At 45.4% G+C, this 15,237-nt stretch overlaps 1 protein-coding gene across 5 annotated transcripts in view; it reads right to left on the reverse strand.

Annotated features, from left to right (window-relative positions):
* GPR174 (G protein-coupled receptor 174) overlaps positions 1–15,237 on the reverse strand; it is a 41,643-nt gene that overhangs the window by 12,625 nt on the left and 13,781 nt on the right. Inside the window, exon 2 of one of the 5 annotated variants that reach the window (XM_074277344.1) lies at positions 1,791–1,874. The exons of 3 other annotated variants lie outside the window; for them this stretch is intronic. The gene's annotated coding sequence lies outside the window, so the exon portion shown is untranslated. Of the gene's footprint in view, positions 1–1,790; positions 1,875–11,171; positions 11,325–15,237 lie in introns of those variants that run through there. One more of the 5 variants, XM_074277347.1, reaches the window with a different exon arrangement.

Here is a 15,237-nt window from a genome sequence, read left to right on the forward strand (position 1 = left end):
AACAGCCCTGAGGCAGTATGTACAGGATGGCGCCTAAATAGCCTGGGAAGCAATTAACCAGACCATGCCTCCTTGGGAGTTAACCAGCACTGCCCCGCTCACGAGGTCATCATAGTGTTTGTTCAAACAGGTCTGTGCTGCCTTTCTTGACCCAAACCTCCCAACTGGGGGGCCAATGGTCAAACCTAAGCAGGTTCCCAGCCAGTATTATTTTTAACACCTCCTCTAGGGCCCCATGGAGCAATGGAAAGAGGACAAAAAAGTGGGAGGTAAAACAATACAGTATTGTCAAGGCATCCCTTGTGGGACCGGAAGGTCTTCCATGTGGCTAATCTACATTCCACTGGCTACAGGCAAAAGCCATTTCCTCTCATTCCCTCCTCCTTGGGGAGAGAAAGAGTAAACATCTGGCCACTCTACTTGGTGTCATGAGCCTTACTGCACTAGAAGTCCGTGACGAAGTCATCCCTCGGCCTGGCATTGTTAGGCAAAATGCTACTGGACTAGCCTTACCCTTGCAGGATAGTATATTTTCCAATCATGGCAGAGTGAGTGGTATCGGGGAGGCTGCCATGACTGGATACCAGAAGTCATTGGGACTTGGAAATTGGCACACTGAAATGAATCTGGCCATAAGCTGCTCCTTTTCCTGGAAAGTCACCCCCAAGAAGTTGAGTGGGGAACTTAAAAAAAAAAGCAGGGGGTGGAGTGAGAAGGAGAATGATGAGGGCTCCTCTTATATGGACCCTACCCCTCCCTGCCTTTGCCCCCCTCCCATCACTGGATCACTAGGTAGGGCTCAATTTAGATTATTGTTGAGCATTACCTTTAAATTCAACTCTGCTACCTGAATGTGTGAAAAGCACACTGACTCTGGGGTTGGAAAGCTGAAGCTTAAATCCCCCCTTTAATGCTTACAACTTGGGTGACTTTGGGATAGTGACTTAATCTCCCTGTGCCTTGGTTTCCTTATTTGCAAAACAAGTTGAAGCAGGTGGCTTCTGGAGTGCCTTCTAGCTGGATCCCATGATCCTAAGATCTTGGTGGCAAGGCTCCTCCCGCTTTTGGGGGATGGAACAGTCCAATAGGGCAGAGCAGCCTCTTTTGAACATGTTGTTTTCAAGAGTGGAGGCTTATGTTCCACTGATATGGTGCCATTACTTCTGAGATTATCTGGGCCACCCCCCCCATTTTAACAAAGGGGGGCTAGTAAGTAGGAGCAGAGCCTCTCTGGACAGTGTGCTTTTCCCTCCATCACACTGCCTTGATTCTCGATTTTTTTCTCCTCTTTTTCTGCATTGTTGGCATGCCAGGGAAAGTACTGAGGTCAACCTATGAGACACTGAGGTAGATAGATTAAAACTAAAGGGAGCCAAATATTTGCTTGTCAAGGCACACCATATTTTCAAACCCCAGCGACTTGCTCCATTGCACTTGTGTGTGTGTGTGTGTGTGTGTGTGTGTGTGTGTGTGTTGTATACACACCAAATTTTGTAATGAATACTCTCTTCTTCGAGGACAGCTCACCTTGTCTGCCCCTTTTAAGTTTCAAGATTCCAGCCTTTTCAGTTTGGAGAAGCTGATGTAAAGATCACAAGGTCTGTTTACAGTGGGGAAAGTGTACATATTTCCTGTTCTCGGCCCTCCTGAATGCTCGCTTTATATCTGGGGCCAGACAGGAACGTTTGGACAAGAAGGGGGTTCTGGGGATGGGGGGGAATTATGAGCCTTCACACTTATAGAAAATAGACTTGCTTCCAAGATAATCGAGCCCTGTTGGTAGGTTTTACCTTTCTGTGGGTCTTCTGGGGCCTGTACTCCTGAAGTTACAGGACTCATCTGCTTTTAGTGGAGCCACAATACAGCTACCTCACCTGGGGAAGTAGAGGATTTTGAGCTGTGAATTTACATTTCTTTAGTACTAGACAAGTGATAGCCCGGTTTCTCTCTATCCAGCTGGAGGATTTGGTAGACTCCATTTCCATTTCCCAGAGGAACAAAATGAGCCATGACATTTGCAATGTCCCAAGGGTAGTGGGTGGGAGAGCTGGGGCTTGAGGCCAGGTCTTCTGTGCTTTGTTCAGGGGGCTTTTGGCTGGCCCTACGCTGACGTCCATCACAACGAATGCTATAGCAAACTCATGCTGACAGAAGACCACTGTCTTTTTCAAGGCCTTGGTCAAGTTTGCAGTTATTCACCACATCTGATGCCACCTCCCAGCTCTTCAAGCCCTGTATGCATTTCACAGCTGAGGACACTGAGGTTCTGAGAGGTAAAGTAATTTGCTCAGGATCAGGCAAGTAAGCAGAAAATAAGGGGTGAGATTAGAAACCAGAGCTCCTGAGGACATGGCCAGTGTTCTGAATCCTACATTCTGACTTCAGGTCTCAGAGTTGGAAGAAATGAGCTGGGGCACTGGAGCTGGGAGCTAAAAGGGCAGGGGAAACAGGGCAAAAACTCCAACAATGGAGGTAGTCTTTGGTGTTCTTCTCCAAGAGCCAGCTTAAGAATGAGACAGATCAGGCAGCTGTCTCCTGGTGGAATTTCAGGGGCCCCAAAGCCCCTCTTGTCCCCTCTCTCGTGCCTCCCTCCACCTGTTCAGTAGAGGCTTGAATTTTTTTTCACCTGGGGACAAAGCCATTCATTCCATGAAGCAGCCTTGAAATGCAAATACCCCGAGAGAGGAAACACAGGGCCTTACATTCACCCAGAGGAACAGATGCCAGCCTGGGGCTGGCTGGTTGAGTCAACAGTGTGAGGGTGGCAGCCAAAAATGCTAATGCCCCCTTGGGCCGCATTCAGAGGCTCAGTGTCCGGGCTGATGGTCCAGCTTGTCTTCTGCTGCTCTGGGCAGACCACGGCTGGAGGGCTGGCTTCAACTCTGGGCGCCACAGCCTAGGAGGGACGTTGATACTCTGGAGAGCATCCAATGGAGAGCAACCGGGGGAGGGGGGAGAAGGCCTTGAGCCTGGGCCATGCAAGACTTAGTGGAAGGAGCTGGGGATGGTTAGCCCCGAGAAGAGAAGACTTGGGTGGAGTGTGGTGGGGTGAGGGAAGACATGAGAACTGCCTTCAGATATATGAAGGATAGCTGTGTGGGATGAAGGACACCTATGTGGGACAGAGACCAGGCTTGTTCCATTTGGTCCCAAGGGCAGAAATAGGATCAATGAGGGGGATCTCAAGAGAAGCAGATCCAGGTTTGATGTGAGAGAAAACTTAAGAAGAAGAGCTGTCCCAATATGAAACAGGATGCCTAAAGATTTGGGGGTGGGGGAGGCTTCCCTGCAAGTCTTTAAGCCAAGTCTGGATGACCACTGTTGATATGATGTAAGGGGATTCTTGTTCAGGTGGTCTCTGAGAGCTCTTCTAATCCAACCCCCCAAATCATTCATGAAGCATCCATTGTCTGCAAGATATCAAGGTTACTTCTGAGATTCTGTGGCTTGGAGACTTTTTGAGAGGACAGGCTTTGAGAGCTGGGATCGAGAATGCTGCCCACAGACCCCAAGTCCTTGGAGAAAAGCTCTGTGATGGGAAGATGAGCTTCCTACAGAGTAGCCATATCAGGTTCTGCCCACTTCTGTACAGACTGGCCATCTTGGTCTCTATCTGATTGGCTCATCCTCAAGCTTTCATCATTCTTCTTGGCACTAGACAGAGGGACCACAAATGAAGCAAGGGACTAGTATTCTCCCGCCTCATTCTTTATCTTAGACATACAGTTAGGTCTACAGAAGGCCATAGGGGTTGGGCCCCACCATGAGATAGAACTCCAAGCCTCAAGCTCCTCTTCTTATCAAAGCAACCCGATTCTAAAGGGCCCTCTCATTTACAGCTATGGAACTGAATTTTAGAGCTGGAAGGGACATTAGACATCTTCTAGTCCAATGCTTTCATTTTTACAAATGGGGAACTTGAGTCATAAGGAAGGGAAGTCAATTTTCCAAGGTCACACAAAGAATAAGCAGCTGAGATGGAAGGGGATTCCAACTTTGTGTTCCTGATTTCAAATCGAATATCCTTTCTACTAGACCACAGCTGCTGCAATTTAAGGAAATAACGGTGTAAGGAGAGAGACAGCGGGTGAACAACTTGTCAGTGACAAAGCTGGGATTAGGACTCGGGTCCTTCTGATTTGGAACCAGTGACCCTACTGAGCCAAGTGCCTGCTAACAGCATCTTTTGACTCTTAGAGAAATCTTCCCCAACAGAGAGACCCCTGAGTATTCAGAACTGAAGCTAGGTGAGTCCTCTAACTAACCACCCCTTCTTAGCAGGCAGCCCAATTGATCATTCACAATGGCAGTGGCACGAGTAGAGAGTCCCAAGAAGACTTGGGCCCTTTCTTGTTAGGAAGAAGTGGCCAGACACTTCTAGGATAAATGGCTCAGAGGCTCATAAGTCTACATCTAAAAGAAATTTCAGAGGCCATCTAGTCTACTCCTACCCCAGCCCTACCCACGCCCATTTTACAGATGAGGAATCTGAGGCACAAAGACATACAAGCAGCTTGTGACTGAGCTGGGATTTGAACTTAACTCCTCAGAGCCCCAGACTGATTCTCTTTCCATTACATCACTGGAATCTTTGCTTCAAAGCCCTCAGGGAACCATGATTTCCTTGATATGAGGGCTCTCTCTTTCAATGACTGCTCAGGATCTCTCCATGTCTTAACAGACCAACTTCCTAGGCCTTCTTACACAGCTATAAGCAGCCTTCAAGACAAACAGTGGAAAAAGTTCTGTCCCCGCTGCAGCCAACTTGGTGCTGGGATGTTGTGCATTTTGCTAGGCTGGGCCTTGGACAAGAGATGCCTAGTCTGTCACTGACTGTACTGAAAGGCTTCCCAACTTAGTAGGACCTGCCTGAGCCTGCCCTCCTTTGGCATGGCCTTCAAGAGTCCAGGCTGCTCTTCATGCCACAAAGAGGCACCAGAGAGGGACAGCTAATGACAACTGTTGTTATTGGATATTTAGACTCAAGGTCAGGAGAAAGGCTAACTTATCGGGTACAAGGCATTGGCTTCTGTCCAGTTGGCTCCAAAAGTAGAAATGTATCTCCCCCTTTTGTCCATGTCTGTCATTCCTCCTATCCATTTTGAGGTGGAGGAGATAACTGAGAAGAGCAAAAATCTAAGCCACCCATTTCTATCCTGTGGGGCCCTCGAGTCATCATACTCAGCTGTTCCCAAAGAGGGGACCTTAGGAATTGGCAGGGACACAGCGACATCTTCCACCCAACCAGAAACTAAACAGAGAGAACAGAAAAAGTTGGACTATGATTAGCAATGAGTGTCAATATTTGGACTCAGAATATCTGAGTGGAAATCTTGCCTCAGACATTCAGTTGTGCAACCCTGAGCTAGTCACCTAAACTCTCCTAGCCTCAGTCTCCTCATCTGTAAAACTAGAATATTAATAGTACCTGCCTCTTAGGATTGTCATAAGGAGCTAATGATAATTAGCTTTGTAAACCGTACAGTACATACAAAGTGTTTTGCAAACCATATTCTATAAGTACTAGTTATTATTTTATTATTATTATTACTATTATTGCTACTAAAGTTGAGTCCAGCAATAATTCCAACCTCTCTGTGTCTTTTTAAACTACAATCACTCATTTCTAGTAATCTTTCCAAAAGAGGAGCCAGCGACCACTGGGGGACTCTCTTATCTAACTCAGGACCAGCAGAATGCCCTGGGTATAATAGCACTACCTTAACTTTCTTTCTTTCTTTCTTTTTAATAATGTTTAATGAGCAGAACTTCTCCTTGGAGTTGCCAGACCTCTATGCAGTTGTCTTTGTTCTCTATCAGACAATAGCCAAGCGCCAGACTCATTGTGGCTCAGTGTATTCTTAGCCCCCAGAGGTATTCAGTGTGAAAGGCACCTCTGTCGCCAGCTTGAAGGTCATTCCTCTTGTAAAACCCCATGATCGCACTTTATTTAGCAACTTCCCAGCTGTTGTTTTAATCACTGGTTGTCTGCCTTTGGGAGGCCCTGGGCCATGGTAGAGGCCACCTTCTTTGAGCCTTTTCCTCCCTTTTCCGCCCAGTGAGCAGGTTATATTCTGATTTCCCTGACTAGGCTCGTCTTTTTAAATGGGAAATTTGCTTTCCTTCAATGGTTATCTGCCAAAGGATAAAAATAAATGCAGATCTGGCTCTCATACCATTGGATTAATCAGGGCTCCCCGAGGGGCTTCTAGGTGGCTCTCCCACTGATAGGATCAGAGAATTTTGAGCTGAAGGGGAACTCAGAAGTCACCCAGTCCAATTACTTTACTTCACACAGAAAGAAACTGAGGCTAGAAAGGTTTAGGTAGCTTGCTGGAGGTCATCCAAGTAACAGAGGTGGGATATGAACCCAAGTAGGCCTCCATATTAATGATCGGGAATGAAAATCCAGACATTTAAAAGCAGACATAGGACAAGTCTCCCTTGCAAAGCTGTCTCCCACTTGCCCCAAGCTCTCTGCAATTCTGAATCCAAAGAGAAGCTGAAAGGCAGCTAGGTGGTGTTGTAGTGGATACAGTGCTGGGCCTGGTAGCAGAAAGATTCTTCTTGAGTTCAAATCTGGCCTCAGACACTTCCTAGCTGTGTGATCCTGGCTAGGGTCACTTCACCCTGTTTGCCTCAGTTTTTAAAAAGAACCCACAGAAAACATCTAGCATTGAGAGTAGGGCCTTGAAAGTAAGCTGCTTTTCATAAAAGGGAATGACTCCTCCCCTAGCCAGGGAATGAGCTAAGAAGACAGTCTGAAAGCCCAAAGATGACTAGTAGCCCAGTCAAAGGAAAAGAACGGAGGACCACAGATGGAGAGCTGGAAAGTATCTTAGAGGTCACCGAGTACACCCCCTCATTTAAAGGAGAAAAACTGAAGCAAGGAGAGAACAGGAGACTTGCCCAGGTCTCCCAAATAGTAGGAAATGTAGCTTTTATTAAGTGCCTTTTATGTGCCAGGAGCTGTACTAAGTGCTGAGCAAATATCAAGAGGGACAAAGGATACTCCCTGACCTCAAGGGACTCATAATCTAATGGAGGAGAAAACAGGCAAATATACACAAACTAGCCCAGAACTGTCTAACACCAAGTTTAGCATTCTGTCCATATATCTTGGATACTTTCTAGCTCTCCATTATCTTTTTAAAAAATATCTTGAGAAGGGGGCAGCTAGATGGTGCAGTGGATACAGCACACGACCTGACTTCAAATCCAGCCTTGGACATTTAAATCTTACTAGCTGCGTGATCCTGGGAAAGTCACTTAATCCCAATTGCCTCCTTAAAAATTTTTGAGAACCACATTTTAATATAATTGAAGAGGGGACCCCCCTACTCTGAAGATCCTTGGAGAAAATCTTCAACCCTGTCTCAATAAGGGACACTGCCCCAAGTCTTTTCTTTTTTTCTGAAATGAATTTAAGTTTTAACTGCTCGAGGGGGGAAATGATGAAGAAACTCCCAAACTCTTAAAATCTCTTCGGACTCTGCCTCAGGGACTCTGTCCCACCCCAAGCACTGTTTCCTCCTTATTTAAAAACCCATTGAATTCTATTAAAATTCTAACCCTGGCTGGAACTCAAGCCAGAAGCCAATCTGGGACTCCAACCCCAAGCACCTTCAGATTATCAAAAGCCCCCCTATTACAAAAAGGGCTAAACTGGAGTCCACTCTTGCAGAGATCGCAAACATGGCATCCTTTCTCCGGCCATGTCAGGATTTCTGTCCATTAGAACTGTGGTTCCAGTGCCGTTTTATCTCTACCTTCAACCTTACTAATTAAACTTTACTTCCAAACCCCACAATAAACCTCTTTTATCAATCTAGGTTTTCGGGTCTGTAAATTCCCTTACAGAGGACTCTTGTGCCGCTACTAGACCTCATTTAACTCTGTATCCTTGTGCCGAATCCAAAGGGGTTACAGGGGAGCTCTATTTGACTCCCTGTACCCCAAACCTGCCACTAGACCTCAATTAAACCAAATTTCATTTAGGTACTCCTTACTGATGAGTATTAAATGATGAGGAGTAAATTGAGGAGTAAACAGAGATGGATCAGTTCCTTTTCTCTCTCTCCTTCCTTCCCCAAAGTAACCAAGGGCGGGTTCGGCAGCAAAGGAATTTGCTACTTAATGCTGTATGGAAACATAGTCTTTATTGATTAGAATGGAAACACGGGAGAGCCGGTGGGCAAAATTGCTGCATGGTACAAGGCCATTTGCAAAGAGAAGATTCCAGTTCTCTCTTTTTATGCAGTGATGTAGGGAGGTTCCTGAGAGTGATGTAAATTAAGATAAGGACTCTCTTGTTATCTTTTGGGGACAGACAGAAGTCTCTTCCCAAAAAGGAATTTCCTGCTGGCATTTGGTCTATCTGAGCAGATTAGAATGGGGGCTGTAAAACCCCGGCCAGCTCAGATAGCCCAAACTAGTTTGACCAGATCTTGTATCAAAGGTCCAAGTCCCAAAGGAAGTTGGAGATATAACAAGGAATACCAAGGGGCTACCGCCCTCAACATTACCTAGTTCTCATCATAATTAGTTTCCTTTGTAATTCTAAGTATCTTATTTTATGCTACATGTAAAGGTCTTATTTTGAGAAGGGGTCCACAGACTTCACCAGATTGACAAAGGGAATCATGACACAAAACATTTAAGAACCTCTCTACTCAGAGAATCTAGTTAATCTAGTCTCTTAAATCTTAAACTGGAATGGGTTGTTCCAGATTACTGCCCCTCCTACCAAATTTCCTTCCTCTAAGAGTATTCTGGGAAAAATGGAAGTTGAAATGTGTTTGTCATACCCAAATGGTGCCAATACAGAAAGTGAGTTTTCTTGACTTGTGGATCCCTATATTTCACAGCCAAAAGAACACAAATAACACCCATACTGGTAGAGAAAGCTCTTAGAAGCTAGCTGGGCTGCTGAGACAGAATTTCTAGGGTATCACTCATTTGCCAAAGTTAAGGCCAAACTGACTGTCTTTGTGTTTCTGATAGATGGTCACCAAATAATTGCACATGACAGAACATCAGAGTTGAAAGGACTCTTAAAAGTCATTGAGTTCATTTTATAGAACAGGAAACTAAAGTTTGTAGAGGAGAGGAAAGGTCTTGCTAATAGACACACATCTAGTAAACATGTGGGAGCTGGGACTCTCCTGCCTATAAATCTGCTGCTTTTCCCACTATGGTAGGCTGCCCTCCTGGTACTTATGAAGCTAAGGATCAGCACACCCATCTCCCATCTGAGGATCTCCTTGGTCATTGGCTTGCGGACCATCAAAGCTAATCTCTGATTAGGCGCTGGTGGACACTAGTTTTCTAAGAGTATAAGTCACTTTCAAGGAAGTGAAAAATAGATAACCAGAAAGCCAAAATAAAGTTTATTTCAAATTAAGTTGAAATAGCTTTCCCCAAGCTGCTCTATGTTTAGTGTTAACACTACCTTCCCAATCTGCCAGGCTGGAAACCATGAAATCATCTTTGACACCCCCTCTTTACCTCCTCCCCCACATGTAGACCATCCTTAATTACCATTCTGCTGCTTCCTCTTTGGCACAGTTTCTCAGTTTTGCTTTTGCTTTTTTGATTGCTATGCAAACAGAGTCTTTTGCCTTCCTCGAACCCGCTCACTCTTAAATTGTGGCCCCAGTCTTGCCGCCTACCTCATCCATATAACCTACATTCCGAAGCAAATACCCACTCAAGGAAAACCCCTTCAGCAGAGAGGGTAAGGGGATTTCCCTGGGAGGAAAGCTCATCATTTGAGAGAGGTCATAACACCTTCCCTTCTGCCTCTCCCCCTCCCCCACAATATCTCTCTAGACTCTATCTTGTATGAAGAGAGCATATAAAATATGAAGTTTTTTTTTTTCAAAAAGATATACAAAAATGGAACGGAAAGTTAGCCAAATGACTATTTTCTCTTAAGGACTGCACAGAGGTTAAGGGTTAGGGTGAGGTGGGGGGGAGGGAGAGAAATGCATTATTGTTATTTTAGTCATGCTTCTGTTTTGCCAAACATGCAGTCTGGTGTTAGGGAGAAAGCACTTGGTTCAAATCTCGGTTCAATTATTCACTAGCTGTGTGACCAAAAATCAGGCACTTCTAACTGAGGAGGTTGAACTAAATTCTATGCTAACCTTCAATCTTACATGTTGGAGTGCACAGCATGCTGTTCTTGCCTTAGACACATGAGCTGTGTGGCCTGGGACATGTCGAGCACTGAGTGAAGGAGTTGGATTCAATGGGCCGCCAATGTTCCTTCTAGTTCTAACGCTGAGATTCTCCTTGGGAACGATTTTCAAAGGCCTCAGTGCCAATTTTCATTTTTGGATTTTGGAAATGACCAAAAGAGAGAGCAAATAAAGTGGAAATGTTCACATCTGGGGCCCCAGTAGAGTATATGAGGCAGGTGGCACAAAACATAGCCTTGGCTATAGGGGAAGAAGGAAGAACATCCCAGCTCATTGTCTGCTAGCCTCCTCTCCCAATTGACTATTCTTGTTTACTCTAGCTAAGCTCACTTAGAATGGTGAAGTGTCTTGAACAGAAGAAACTGGGAATAAGTAGCCTGATAATGAAAAATTGGGGGAGGGGGCATGAGAACTGTCTTCATTTAGATTAGACTTCTTCTGTTTATAGGGCCCATAATCAAGATGGACTGGAAGAAGCTACAGCAGCAAATTTAGACTAAATGTCAGGAAATGCTTCCTAATGGGTCATCTTGAGAGAGTGGATGACCTCTTGTCAAGTATCTCAGGGTAGACATTCATCCCTGCAGGAGATGGCTAGATGACCACTGGAATCACTTCTAACTCTCAGATTCGAGGACCACAACCAGCTGTCAACACCCCTGAAATCCAGCACCCTGAGCCAGAACCCTCTTTTCTCTGCTCTTAGAACTTCTTCTTCCTCTGTGAAATCAGAGAATTGACTAAACATTCTTGTCTGTAACATTCTAATTCAACTTCCAGGAGTCATAAGGGATTGGAATAGAATTAGATGGCCAAAATTTGACTACATACATATACAGATTAGAAGCAAGAATGCAATAGGTAGAAAAATAACCTCAAAACCAAGACCCCTCTCTAATTCTTATCAACAAACCTGAGTCTCAAGGCTAACAGTGGAACTATCTATGTCATCTACTCAAAGATGCTCACTTTCAACAGGGGAGCAATGGGTTGAGTCTCCACATTTTCTGGCATCCGCTCCAAGTCTGGGAAAGAGAAAACAATATTGCTGAAAAGTGGGCTTCATCTGGGCAGATCTGCATCCTTCCTGCTGGGGCCAGATCATGGCCTGCTCCATTTTATAGGAACATCCCTGGGAAGAGACAAACCCAGTAAGCATGCAGCAGGAGGTCCCTTAACCTGGCATTTACAAGCCTTTGCTGTCTGGCTCTAGCCTTGTTGCATTTTGGGCACTCTATGTTCCAGCCCAACTGGCCTTCACGCCATTTCCTATTCTGGGTATTCTGTGTTTGCAGAGGCTGAACCAGGACAATGCTCACTCCTGAGCTCTGATTTTTAGAATCCCTAGATTCCTTTGGAGGCAGCTAGGTAGCTCCATAGTGGATAGAATGCCAAGCCTATCTGGCCTCAGGTGCTAGCTGGCGGTGTGCCCCAGGCAAGTCACTTTACCCCATTTGCCTCAGTTTCCTCATCTGTAACATGACCTAGAAAAGGAAACAGCAAAACATTCCAGTATCCCCATTGAGGTCACAAGGAGTTGGACATGATTGAAAAACAACTCAACAATTTCCTGATTCTGAGCAGGGGACTCCAATCACTGCACCATCTAGCACCAACCTAATACACAGGGTGGTTGTGGAGGGGAAGAAGTGGTGACTTACTTCTTTCTCTCCACAACCACCCTGTGTATTAGGATCCCTATTTTATAGATGAGAAGACTGAGGCTCAGAAAAGGGAGTCAGTGTCACTAGGAGAGCACTACACTTGGATTCAATTCCAATTCAAGCTCTGCACCTTGGCTAAGTTATGTCATCTCTCGAGGCCTCATTTTCTTTATCTAAAAACCTGGATGATCTCTGAGCTCCCTCCTAACTCTACAAGCCATGTTTCCATGTTGGGAATCAAATGATGAGAGCACAAAGCTCTGCAGTTGAAATGACTTGCTCCACGCCTTCTCAAGAGAGGCAGGATTGTTGGCCGGGTCTCCTGACTCCATGTCCAGCAGGTAAGATCCCTGCATCCTCTGGACACTTAGAATTCACATGGAAGGGGACTGGAGGAAGTAGTTTGGAAGAGAATGGGCTACATGGAGGAGAGGAGAACTCCCTTTGCCCCTAGGAGTCTCCCTGTGTCAGAGTGCGCCTCAGGAAGGGGGAGAGAACAGGTAAAGCCCTCGAACATGGGGCAGCTGGAGGGTTCCTGGTGACTCACAAGGCCCTTGGCTACTCAGATTTACTGTAAAAGAATCCCACCCCACCCCTCAAATTCTCATTGTGACTGGAGGGCAACAAATGTGTTTTCTCAGTCAGGAATCTTTTTAGGAGGAAGTTCTCACGACCACAGCTGTTTCACTGCCTGTTGAGTGAGTGGATTAAGGCCTAGCAGCCTGTCAGTACAGCTGTGTTCCAATATATATTTTGTACCCCAAATATTCCCAGCCTGACGTGTGAACAGAAGAGGCAGTAGTCTGTGTGGCTCGACTGAAGGGTCACCAAAAGGTCCCCATGCCCACAAATATCTCCCCTACTAGTCTGGAAATCCCACCATTAAAGACTCATTTATTTGGGTTAAGGTTTTGTATCACCAGGAGGCCCCTATGAATTTCACCTTAGAAAGCAGAGATCAGGACCCTGAGACCATGGGATTCAAGGCTGGGGAGAGAAAAAAGCAGGGAAGAATAGTGAGAAATAGCCTAGTGGAACTGGGAATGTTGGACTTGGCTTCAGACCTGCCTTTAGTCTTGCCTCAGACACTTGCTAGCTATGTGATCCCAGGCAAGTCAATGTAATTCTCTAAGTCTCCGTTTCCCCAGTGTTAAATAGAGATAATAACCATTGTCCTTACCTCCTAGGGTGGCAAAAATCAACTTGTGAAGTTAACAAGCATTTACTAAGCGCTTAAAGTACTCTCTAGATGTCAGTTACAGCATCACCAGTGTGTGGTAAAACCAGACCCCTTGTCGCTCAGTAAAAGATTCGGCCATCCCCACAAAGATGACACTGGGGGAGTGAATCTGGGAAGAGGAGAAAAGCATGAAGGGGACGTTGAGCAATACCCAAATGGCCTACGTCTATATGGGAAAACATAAGCTCCTCTTTTTCTTGAATCTCCCAGCACATGGCACAGGAATGGGTACATAGCAGGTGTTTGCTAAATGGATATGCAGAAAATACTCAGCGTGGGGTGGGGGGCTACAGCCTTGTTATACTCAAAGAAGGCTCAATGCTAGAAGTCATTTTCCTCTAGCAATTTGTGAAAAAAAATCTACTAAAGGCATCAGGATAGTATGCCATGTGGCAAGGAAGGAGTGCCCTCACTGATGAAATGCCAGACCCTCAGAGAAATACCTTACCAAAGGAAGTTCTTTGGTCTTCTAGCTCACTTTCCCCCTTGTTCTGAGCAGAGTCTGAGGCATAAAGGGAAGCATGGCCGGGGGGTGGTGGTGAAGAGACTTACATTCAAGACCTGTCTCTGACCTGCGCTGGCTATGTGACTCGGAGAAAGTCACATGATCTCTCAGTGTCCAAGGCAATTCTCTAAGACCAGTTGTGTCTAACTCAAATAGAAATGGAGGCCACTGACCTGTACAGAAGGATCCCTGTGGGTCACAGATGAACTTCATCTTAAAAAGTGATTTTATCTTTGTTTTATTGTATTTGTATTTATTTTGTTCAATATTTCCCAATTACATTTTAATCTGTCTGGGCCAAACATGAGAGTGATGGGCATCTTCATGTGGTTACCTCAATTCCCTCACGGTTAAGTGGGGATAATAATAATCCCTGCCTCAAAAGGTTATAAGAATCAAATGAGACATTTGTAAAGTGCTTAGCACAGTACTTAGGACATACATTCTCGTTCCTCTTCCCTTCCTTTCCCCAATGGCCAATGAGTAGACATACATAGTCAAAGAATCGAGCCATTGCCCTGCAGAGTGGTAAAAGATTCAGAAGAAGTCCTCCGGATGGTTGTGTGGACCTCCTATCTAGGACTTCCATGAGGATATGGATACAAATCACCCAAAATACAAAGAGATGGACTGATTGTGATCTGTATAATTGGGAGTTCATTCATATCAGTCACTGAGCTTGCAACCCTGACCTGATCCAATCCAATAAGCACTTATTAAGTAGCTGCTATGTGCCAGACACCAGGCTAGGCACTGGGGATATAGAAGCAGAAATGAAATAGCCCTTGTCTTTGAGGAGCTTGGAGTATTGAAGAAGCATTTGCTCATGCTAGATTGTGGGGAAAACACTCAAACTGAAAAGTGCCAAGTGTTCCTTGTATAGAAACTATTCAGCTCTGTAGAAGGGCTTGGGCTACCAGGGTTAGGGCAAAAGTCCAGCTCTAATCCGGAACAACATGGGGCCCCTCAATGTGCTATTTGGAAAATTCAAGACCATAAAGACCATAAACAGCACTTGGCTCTCAATTCTCCTGCATATGGATTAACCATGCTCCCATGATCCTCCTTGCTCCTCCAGCTGCAAACCTTTTAACCATTTGGTCCCTCTCTGGCATCCCTCATAATAAGCCTAGCCAAGTGTGCTGTCCCTGTGTGCTGAAAGAAATCTTTCAGTTAAAAGGAAAAAAAAAGAGAGGGAAAGAGAGAGGGAGGGCAACAGTTGTTTCCCATGAGTTCTACTTTATAATTTGGTTTAGAATAACAGGTAAAAGACAGATGAATTTAGTTCAACAGATGCAACGGAACTCTCGGGGGTGCTTTTAAATGGATAAAGCCCAGTGTGCAACAGATCGGGAATTTGCACAGAGGCACACCGGCTGTGCTCCCCCACCCCCTTCCAACTCCCTCATGTAGAACAGAGGAAAGAGTGTTCGATTTGGAGTCAGAAGACTTGGCCCTGAGCCCCAGCTGGGATGCTCACTGACTCTGTGACCCTGGCCAAGACAGTTCACCTTTCTGAGCCATAAGGATGGACAATCCCCAGCTCTAAAATGGGGATAATGTAAGAATACTTACACCATTTGCCTAGCACTTAGACAGTTGGGAGGAAGGCACTTTAGAAAACTT

The sequence above is a fragment of the Sminthopsis crassicaudata genome, chromosome X (assembly GCF_048593235.1).
Source record: "Sminthopsis crassicaudata isolate SCR6 chromosome X, ASM4859323v1, whole genome shotgun sequence".
Classification (NCBI taxonomy): Eukaryota; Metazoa; Chordata; class Mammalia; order Dasyuromorphia; family Dasyuridae; genus Sminthopsis; species Sminthopsis crassicaudata.